Source organism: Antechinus flavipes, chromosome 1, assembly GCF_016432865.1.
Source record: "Antechinus flavipes isolate AdamAnt ecotype Samford, QLD, Australia chromosome 1, AdamAnt_v2, whole genome shotgun sequence".
Taxonomy (NCBI): Eukaryota; Metazoa; Chordata; class Mammalia; order Dasyuromorphia; family Dasyuridae; genus Antechinus; species Antechinus flavipes.
This window is the reverse complement of record NC_067398.1, coordinates 130436052-130446710: the sequence shown is the minus strand read 5'-3', so window position 1 is coordinate 130446710 and position 10659 is coordinate 130436052. Positions and strand designations below refer to the sequence as shown.

Sequence of the window (10659 nt, the reverse complement as noted above, 5' to 3'; positions counted from 1 at the left end):
ATTTTTCCTTTTTGATCTGATTTTTCTTGTGAAACAAGATAATTGTATGAATACATATACATGTATTGGATTTAAAATATATTTTTAACATATTCAGCATATGTTGCATTATATATCATCTAGGGAGGCAGTGGAAAGTAGGGCAGAGAAAATTGGAACACAAGGTTTTGCAAAGGTTAATGTTGAAAAATTACCCCTGCCTATGTTTTGAAAATAAAAAGCTTTAATTAAAAAAAAAAAAAACTTTATGATGACCTTTCCAACTGGCTACTCATGATAATCAATATCCAAATTTATCAGACAAGACCAAGTCTGTTTTGAAATTCCATGTGTGAGCAAAGCCTATCTTTTGAGAACTTTTATAAAGCAGTTAGATGGTAGAATGTGGATGAATAAGATCTTAGGATATGAATTTGAATCTTTCCTCAACATTAAGTTGATTTATAATCTTGGGCAATTCATTTTACTTCTTTCTGTCATTCTTAATTCCTTCATATGTAATTTAGGAATAATAATAAGCATTAGATTTTCTTTTCAGAGTTATTTTAAATAATAAATAATGTTATATATGTAAAATGCTTATGAAATGATAGGTATTATTGTTATTCATTGCAAGAAAGCTTGCAAATTTTTATTATTTATATATGTCATATAAATGTGTGTGAGAGAGAGAAACAGAGACTGAGACAGAGAAAGAGAGATACAAAGCGAGAGAGACAGAAAGAGAAAGAGAGTTTTTATACATGCATATTTAAATATACACACACCCATATATAGGACACACAATTCTTACATACATCCTTCTTGAATTTTAAAATTTGAAGATGGGGCAGCTATATGATTTTATGAAATATTTTTACATTGAAAACAATTGCATGTTTTCTGTGAGGCAGATTCAGGAAAAGTGTAGGCCACAACATTATAATATTAAAGAAATGTTTTACTAAAATAAGAGTCAGGAAATTATCCTATCTCTCTTCTCAGCAACACTTCGATCTGTTACAATTTTATAACTGATTTTTATTTTTCTCTATTTAAAAGTTATTATTATGTAGGGAAACTGAAAGAGGTTAAAAAAAGAGTAAAGAAAATTTATTAAGTCAAAGGAAAAAAATGATTTATCTTTGCAAAGAAGTTTCATTATAGAGATTTAGGCATAAAATAAACATCTGTCTTTTGGGAAAGAGGGATTGAGAAAATCTCATGATACAAACTCATCATTTGTTGTATCTCATGATACAACAATGATAGATTACTGTAATTGATTTTTTTCTTTTTTTTTTTCTGGCAAAAGAGAGAACAGGCAGTGAAGTCTCCAATATGCAAATAAATATACAATCAGCCTGGAAGAGAGCATAGAAAGACTTCAGTGGAACAAAAGTATCTTCCTTGGCATCACAGTGAGCTTATAACTGTTATTGAAGAAAATGTTTGCTTTCTAGAGATATTTTGATGAGGTATCTTGATTTCTTGAATAAAATAAGCTCATATTCTGTTTTCCCTGCCTGTATATTTTCGTTCAAAATTTGATTATATTTAATAATGCTCTTTCTTAGAGAACAAATCCATATTTATAAGAAAATGGGATGGTGAGAGATATAGAGACTTAATATAGATTACAAAACTAGTAAGCAATATTGCTAGAACTCAAAGTCAGGTTTTCTTGTTGCCAATTCAGTACTCTTTCCAAAAAGACACATTGAGGAATTTTGAGAATAATAGATTGGATTTTATATAGAAACACATTTCAAAAAAACTTCTGGGTTTTTGTTTTTGTTTTTTGCTGAGGCAATTGGGGTTAAGTGACTTGCCCAGGGTCACACAGCTAGGAAGTATTAAATATCTGAGTCCATATTTGAACTCAGGTCCTCCTGATTTCAGGACTGCTGTTCTATCCACCGCACCACCTAGTTGTCCCTAAAGGTCTGTTTTTAAAAAAAAAAATTACTATAGTCTGTCCCATGGCTAAGATATTGGGTAAGTCTATTTACCTCTCTAACACTCAGTTTCTTTATCTATAAAATGAAGAAAATCCACAAAATATAGGGTCTTTCCAAGATCTAAAGTAGTAGGAGAAATTCACCTAATTTATTCAGCTCCTTCTGCATCATTTTTTTTTTTGTGCTTTTTGGTGTTATATAAGTATAACACATCTAGATAAGATGACCAATGATTTAGCCATAGCAGATACCCACCCTATCAACATCAAAATTTTGCATAACAAGGAGCAATTATCCTGAACTAAACATGGGCAAAAAAATGAACAATCAATCAATGAACTTTTAAATAGTTACTATGTATTGACCACTGTTCTAAGGACTAAGGATACAAAGGTAACTATGAAACAGTCCTTGGCTTCAGTATATTTGTATTATCTTGGAGAAAACAAGAAGCAAACCTGTAAATAAATACAAAATACATATAGTGTAGCTGTGGGAGGCAAGTATTAACAGGAAGAAGTAGGAGAAGAATCAGCAAAACTCCACATTCATAATGATGTTTTAGCTAAACTCTTACTTAAACTAAGGCAATAAAATAGAAAAATGAAGAAAACCTGGATTCTAGCAACAGACAATAGCCAGTGTAAAGGCACAGAGATGAAGAAGTAGCTGCAAATATGAGGACCATGAAGAAGGCCAAATTGTAAACTGCATGAAGCAGAGTAACAGCTCTTTGAAAGGTAACCTTAATGTATAACTTACTAAAAGCAGTGAGATTGCAATGAGGAAGGGCACAATAAATGCTTTGCTATTCAATGAAACAGACTGAGATTATAGATATCAAACTAGTCTGTCTTGCCACTATAAAGAAATGAATTTTTCTAGAATATTGTGCCTACCTTGAGGAAGAAATCAGAATTAACATCTTTTAATTGTCAGTCCTATGATATACCTCATATGGACTGAATATGGTGATATTATGGTATACCCATCTTTGTACCCACTGATTTTGCCTTTGTAAATTGTGCCTTCCTCTTTAAAAATAAAGACTAAAAGAAGTTACTTCATTTTCAGTGGTGTGAGAGCTCCTTAATGTCAAAGATCTGGTTATCTGGGCCAAGAGAGGGTGACAGGCTTTTGGAAACCACCCAGCAGAGAGCACTTAGTAAATTAAAAAGAACATTCTTTTAAATTTTTTAAGTATGCTTCAATCTGTATTCAGACACAATCAGCTCTTTATCTGGGGATGGACAGCAAATCTTTCAGAGTTGTCTTGGATCATTGTTTTTCTGAAAATAGATAAGTCATTCACAGCTGATCATTTTACATTATTACAGTTATTTTGTATACAGTTCTTTTTACTTTGCATCACCTCATGTAAGTCTTTCCAGCTTTTTCTGAGAACATCCTGCTCACTATTTCTTATAGTCCCAAAATATTCTGTCACAATCACATAGCACAATTATTTAGTCATTCCCCTATTGATAGACAGCCTACCAATATTCTATGCTGCCATCAAAAAAGAGCTTGCAATAAGTATTTCTGTACATATAGGTCCTGAAAAGAAAATTCTTAATAGTTTCAAATATTTAATATCTGAAGGGAGATATTTTAAGATCCAGCCTTATTAGGAAATGAACCTTGAAGTGCATAAATAAATGGCCCATATTACAATAAGCTTTATGAATATATCCAGAAATAATAATTCTTTAAAAATTATCCTAATAATTAAAATAATGATGCCTGATATATGATGCCTTAATAGTTTTTAAGTTACTTTATATTGAGTTCATTTGTTCCTGTCCTTGTGGGGAAGTTCTTTCCTCCTTCCCTTTGTGTTCTTTGAGTGGAATTTCTTTCACAAATATATTATATAACTGATTATGTAACTCTATTCTATGGCCTCTGTGCTGTCCCTTTTTTTTTTTTTCTTTTTTGCATAGGTAATCAGGGTCTTGTTTAGTGGCTAGGATGTGACAAGTAGTGCAGTCATTTTCAAACCATGAGAGCCAAATTTTTAAATGAATAAACCTTCAGAGGGTTGACTGTCTGGAACTTTCTTGACCTTCCTCAGCCTAAAAATAAAAATAAACAAGAAAGAAGATGATGCTCTGGCAGTGGATATAATTAAGCTGTGAAACTGGAGAAAATGTCATTGCTACAGTCATTGTACTTCTTTTTCAAAAAGCCATAACAATTGCTCATTTCTGATAAGATACTACTCTGTTTGTCCAATTCTCTAACTGTTTTCAGTCTAAAAACATGACTCCCTATATCTTTGGCTAAAGGGAGAATAAAAACTTTAGAAGATCATTTATATTATCTTCAAAGTAGCAAAAAGTTTCACTATCACCAACTAGAATTGTAACGGAAATATACATACGCTATATCCATGTCTAATTTTAATTACTCTTACCTCAGATCTCTGACTATATCCTTGTAGTGTTATAAACCTGCCACAGAAGCAAGTAACTCGGACAAGACAAACAATTCTTTGAGTGTAGTTAATAATGACTCATTAAAGTCAGGCAGAACAGGATAAAAGAGCAGAGATTTTAGAGATGAAGGAAAGTTGTGTGAATTATAGGAAAATATGCTGGATGATTTATCTATGCACAGAAATATCAATATTTAGTGAAATGAATTGATCATAATATGAGAAAACATTTAACTTTCTGTGTATTTATAATTTAAAATAAAAAAAAATAATTCCCAAAGCAAGCAACTATTTTATAATTTGTCCTATAAAATTATGGTCTCTTAAAATTGGTCATCTATTTCATATACCTGTTTCATGCTAGAATCTCTTGAAACTAGATTGTCATCCTTACTAGATGGTTATTCAGCTTCTGCTTGTACATTGTCAGTAATAGAAGCTCTCTAATTCTCCATTTCTTTCTAGAATAGCAAAGCAGTTTGGAAACCTACATTTTGCTTTTTTATTATTTCTATATACTAGTTCTAATCCTATCATCTGGAGACTCCCTCCACACCAAAAAATAGATAGGAAACGGGTTCATGACCACACAAAAATAGAGAGCATTATGAAATATAAAATAGATAATTTTGATTATCTTAAATTAAAGTTTTACACAAACAAAACCAGTGCAACTAACATTTGAAGGAAAATAGAAACCTGGGAAACAACATTGACAAAAAGTATTTCTGATAAAGACCTAATTTCTAAAATATATAAAGAACTGAATCAATAGAGTCAAATATGTCTGAGCTATTCCCCATTCATAAATAGTCAAAGGATCTGAACAGGGGGTTTTCCAATGAAAAATCAAGGTTTTCTCTAGACATATGGAGAAATGTTCTAAATCATTATTGATTAGAAAAATGCAAATTAGAACAACTCTAAAGTACTATGTCATACATATCAGATAAGATAATATGACAAAAAAAAAGGAAAATGATTTCTGTTGAAGAGGATGTTGAAAAATTGGGACACTAATTCACTATTGATGGAGTTGTGAACTGATCATTCTTTATAACAACCATTCTTGCTGTTATAACAACAATTTGGAACTAGGCAAACCTTTTGATCTAATAATACCACTACTAGGTCTGCATCCCCCAAAAGGAAAAAAGACCTTCATTTGCAAAATATATATAACAATCCATTTCATGGTAGCAAAATACTGGAAAAGGAGAAGTTGCCTATTAATTGGGGAATGGCTGAACAAACTATGGTATTAGAAATATAATGGAATACTAGTGTGTAATAAGAATTGATGACCATTTACTTAAAGTAGGGACAATAAAATAGAGAAATAAAGAAAATCTGGATTCTAGGACTAGATAACAGCCAGTGCAAAGGCACAGAGATGGGAGATGTACCTTCACATACAAGGGCCAGTAATAAGGCTAAATTGTAGATTGTGTGAAGCAGAGTAACAGTTCTTTGAAAGGTAACCTTAATGTGTAACTTACTTAAATAAAGCAGTGAAATTGCAATGAGGAAGGGCACAAGAAATTCTTTGTTATTCAATAGAATAGACTGAGATTATAAATATCAAACTACTCTGTCTTGCCACTACAAAGAAATTAATTTTTCTAGAATATTGTGACTATCTTGAGGTACACACCAGAATTAATATGTGTTTTAATTGCCAGTCCTATGATACATCTTGTATGGGCTAAATATGGTGAATATTATGATATACCTCCCCTTTGCACTCACTGATTTTGCCTTCATAAATTGTACCTTCCTCTATGACTAATTCTGCAATCACTTCTGTGCCAGTATATCATTTTTTATGGTCCTCAGTCTTCATATAAACTGCTATTCAATGGATTCTTCATTATATACATTTTTTTTGTAAGTGCAGGACTTAAAATTCTATCTGATTAAAATTCAGACTTTTGAACTCTTTTATTTCCTTACATTGTCATTCAAAGCATTAGATTTAAGTATTTGGTTTGGTCTCTCTTTTGTTTCCTGGTGTATATTGACTTTTTTTTGAATTGCTTAAAAGGTTCAAATTTATCAAGTTTCAGCCTTCCTGTATCTCCTATTTTCCTTCCCTTATAAATCCCTTACTCATCTGGTATTTATATCAAAATATACAATCACATAAGTGAGTCATAAGAATCTTCTAGTTTATAAAAACAAACTAATATTAAAATATTTTATGTAAATCCACTCCAGATATAATGGGTACCAATAACTTAGTCTTTCTCTCTCTACCCTTAACTTTTCATTTTGATAATACTTATAACAGAAAATGTATATTATGTATAATATTTGGGTTGTATTCTAATTTAATTCATATCAGAATCTGACAGAATCTGAATTTATTCCAACAAAGATTTATTAAGGAACATCCTTGAATGTTATTCTTCATCACTGTTGACTAACTATAAGGTTATTTTTGATGATGTTATTTTCCTCAAGTGCCAAGAAAAAATTTAAAAAGGTAGAGGAAGATGAGAAAAGACAAAATAAGTTTTTGTAAGCCTGTGCAGCCCTGGTTCCAAAGTTAATACACCCTAATCAAACCACCATATACCACATGAAAAACAATTTAAAAATACACCATAAAATATATTTTATTTTTACTTCACTTAATGATAATGTAGTTGATGATGATCAGGTTCTTCACAGTGTGGTATGAAGTAGGGAGAGAAACTTTGGAGAAGGGAGCCCTGGGTTCAAAATCTGTCTTTGGCCCCTGATGGGCTTTATGAACTTGGACATATCACTTAAACTTTCAATCCCTAGCCTCTCCTGGGGGCAATTCTAAAAGAGTATAAGTTGCTGAAGTAGCATTCTACATTGATAAAGCTGATGGCCTAATTGAAAATCTCACACAAAATTACAGGTCTGATCAAAAACAAAAGGGAGGACAAATAGGACTAGAATCAGGACCCATATAGTCATCTTACTACAAAACTTTATAGATAAAAGTAATCTTAGGAATCTAGTATCTATTGCTTGTTGTGATGATCTAATGAAACAGTAAATGTGAAAGTGTTTTCTAAACTTGTTAAAGCTCCATAAAAATGTAAAATCCCACTAGAGTGCTGAGCATTTGAAAGGAATAGATTCCAAAGGTCTTTGGAAAGGGAAAAATGTCTTAAATGTCCATTAAAAAGAGATTTTTGGGACATAGAGCCCAGAATGAAAAGGAGAGAAAGGTCTATTGATATTTGTAATCCAAACTTCTCTCCCTAAAATGATGATCTCAGATTGTTTATTCCTTTTCTTCCTGTCTCCCCTTTCCTATTCCCTCTGTTTCTTTGAGAGTGACAGTGAAACATTCTATGCTGACCTGAAGAATCTAGAGTAAAGAAAACTAGACCAGCCCAGTTTGTAGTAGACTAAACCTGTGGATGATGAAGCTTGAAGTATTCTGAAAATGTCCTGATCCTCTAGTTCATGAATTAACTTTTCAAGAACTCATGAAATGTTGGAGGCAGAAATAGCATTTCAAGATAGATAGAGGTTAGTAAGTAGACAGTCACATAATCTCCGAAAGAAGAACCATCATGATGGGAAGGGAACTAAAAACTATTTCATGTGAGGAATAATTAGTGACAGATATGAGATCAAAGTCACATTCTAAGGCACTGTTCACTTATATTGAATGTATATTGATGTGTAAAAATAAATTTTCAGTCCATCAATATGTTAGCTATCACTATTTTAAATCATAACAGATAGGACTTATATGGCAATCACTATGTGCCAGGCACTGTGCTAAATGCTTTACATTTATTATCTTATTTGATTCTCGTGACAAACCTTAGAAGTAGGCACTATTTTATGTCCATTTTACAAAGTAGCAAACTGAAGCAAAAAGAGTTTCAGTGACTTGCCTAGAATCATACAGACCAGTTTTAAACTGTAATCTTCCTGATTCTGCTCCAGGTGCTTTATTCACTGACCTACATGTTTAATATATAGTGATTTTAATACAAATATATAACTATTGCCACTCAGTAATGAAACACTCAATAAAATATAGTGACTTTTTTGGTTGGGCAAAGGTACTGGTATCAAGAGATAAAATTATTTACATATACTGGAAGTTGCCTTTTGGTGGAGTCTTCTAATCCTATGAGAGCTGTTTATTCTTCATCAGTTAGCAAATTCTGAACTTTTTGAAAAAATGGGAATCTATTTTGCCTTTCTTAGCAATAAATTTCACCTCCATGCCCCAAAGATTCAGGAAACCAGGACAATGTTGAAAGATGAATGTTGAATCTATTATATATTTTAAAACACAGAATAAAGTAGGTCTCTCTATAAATGATTATTGACTTTACCAGACTCCTACATCTCTGCCAATAGTTATATTAAAAACTACCCCAAGTGCAAGGTAGAAAATAAACCCCCATAAGTCATCCACATTCTTATATATCACTAACAAAATCCAACAGTTAGAGTTACAAAGAGAAATTCCATTTAAAGTAACTACTGATAGTATAAAATATTTAGGAATCTATCTGCCAAGGGAAAATCAGAAACTATATGACCAAAACTACAAAACCCTTTCCACACAAATAAAGTCAGATCTAACCAATTGGAAAAATATTAAATGCTCTTGGACTGGGTGAGCAAATATAACAAAGATGACAATACTACCTAAATTAATCTATTTATTTAGTGCCATACCAATCAGACTCCTAAAAAACTATTTAATGACCTAGAAAAAATAATAGCAAAGTTCATATGGAAAAACTAAAGGTCAAGAAAATTGAAAAATAAAGCTTGTCGAGTACTCATTCCTGCATTGAGTAGGATCACAAAATCCCCTAACTCATGAGGAAACTCCTCACACAGGATTGCTATAGAAGTGCTAAGTCCCTGAAGAAGTGAAAGGGTGCATGAAGCACCAATGGCCAGACCATCAATAAAGTTGTGGACGGCATCACTAATGGTTATCATCCAAGCAACAATGCCTATTTCTGACAGTTTGGGTCCGTTTAAACAGGTACATGAACTTGGTTCCCTTTTCCCATCCTGAAGAGAAACCACACTGACATTATCAAAATTGAGATGTCCATTAGGCTGGGTTACTGCAGGGTTTGTGTAACATTTGACTCCACTGATGGCAGGCAGTTTAGAGGCTGGAGGGTTTCCTTTTCCTTCCGAAGGAAAGAAGTCCTCACTTCTAAAGTGAGCATGAGCATTCTGCCCATAAGTCTTCAATAGCATCTTAAGTATTCATTCAACAAAGAAGAGAATATAGAATCCACCAAACACAGCAGCTGCTTTTTCAACGTAGTTATTAACTTTGGAATCAAAACCAAATGCCTCTGGAATAAGCTGGAAGATTGCATTTGAAAAGAGAGTCCCAATGGCCAGTCCCACAAAATAAGTCAGAATCTTGGGGAAATATGGCTTCTTTAGCAATGGAGTTAAAACCAGTCCCAGGAGAGATGCCAAGTTAATGATAGTCACCGAAAGAAATCCATATCCCCACATTTCTAAAGACGACGGTTTGGATTTGTGCTCTGGATGGTGATCACAAGGATGAAACATCAACTGCTGTAAGACTGCTGGACATATTACTGAAAAGTTAGAACTGGTGATCTTCATATCACTGGAAAGCCCATGTTTGGAAAAGATCTCTTCAGTAGACAAACACTGGTTATGGTGCAAATAGAAATGCTCAATGGCTCAACTTCCGGCCCCTAGATCATCCAGCAGGTGACCCACTTGAGCCGTTGACAGGCTCCGGTAGTCCCCAAACATGGTCAGCAGATCATCAGTGAAGGCTAAGCTGGAGCCGACAGCTCCCCGATGCCTCCCACCACTGCTAGCAGAAGAAGCCCCGCCACGGCTCCAATGGAGCCCCCCATGACAAACCGCGAAGCTGTCCATTCCTGGGGCTCCCCACATGTGTGCACCAAATGTAATGATCGTATTTAAAATCAGCCGGATTCAGGAATTCAGGTTAAGGGAAAAATCTTCAATCTTTATTGAAGTGAAGAGGTGAATAAGGATTCGATAGCAACATGGGCAAGAAAGATTGAGATAGCAATATGGGCAGCTACGACAGGAAGCCAGCTAGCAGAGGGAGATCTGAGCTGAAAGGGCCATCGCAATGGCAAAGCAGTCTCTCCTTCCCCTTCCTTTTCCACTCCCCTGCCTCCACCCACCAAAATCGTCATTTCCTATACAACACATCAGGACTTGCACAAAGAGTAGGTGGGGGCCATTCTTTCTCCAAGCTTATATATTAATAGAGTATAGTCCAATTACTAT

At 33.5% G+C, this 10659-nt stretch overlaps 1 pseudogene; it reads right to left on the bottom strand.

Moving 5' to 3' along the window:
• Positions 1–9144: 9144 nt before the first annotated feature.
• On the bottom strand, positions 9145–10253 carry LOC127549874 (metal cation symporter ZIP8-like; annotated as a pseudogene).
• Positions 10254–10659: the final 406 nt, after the last annotated feature.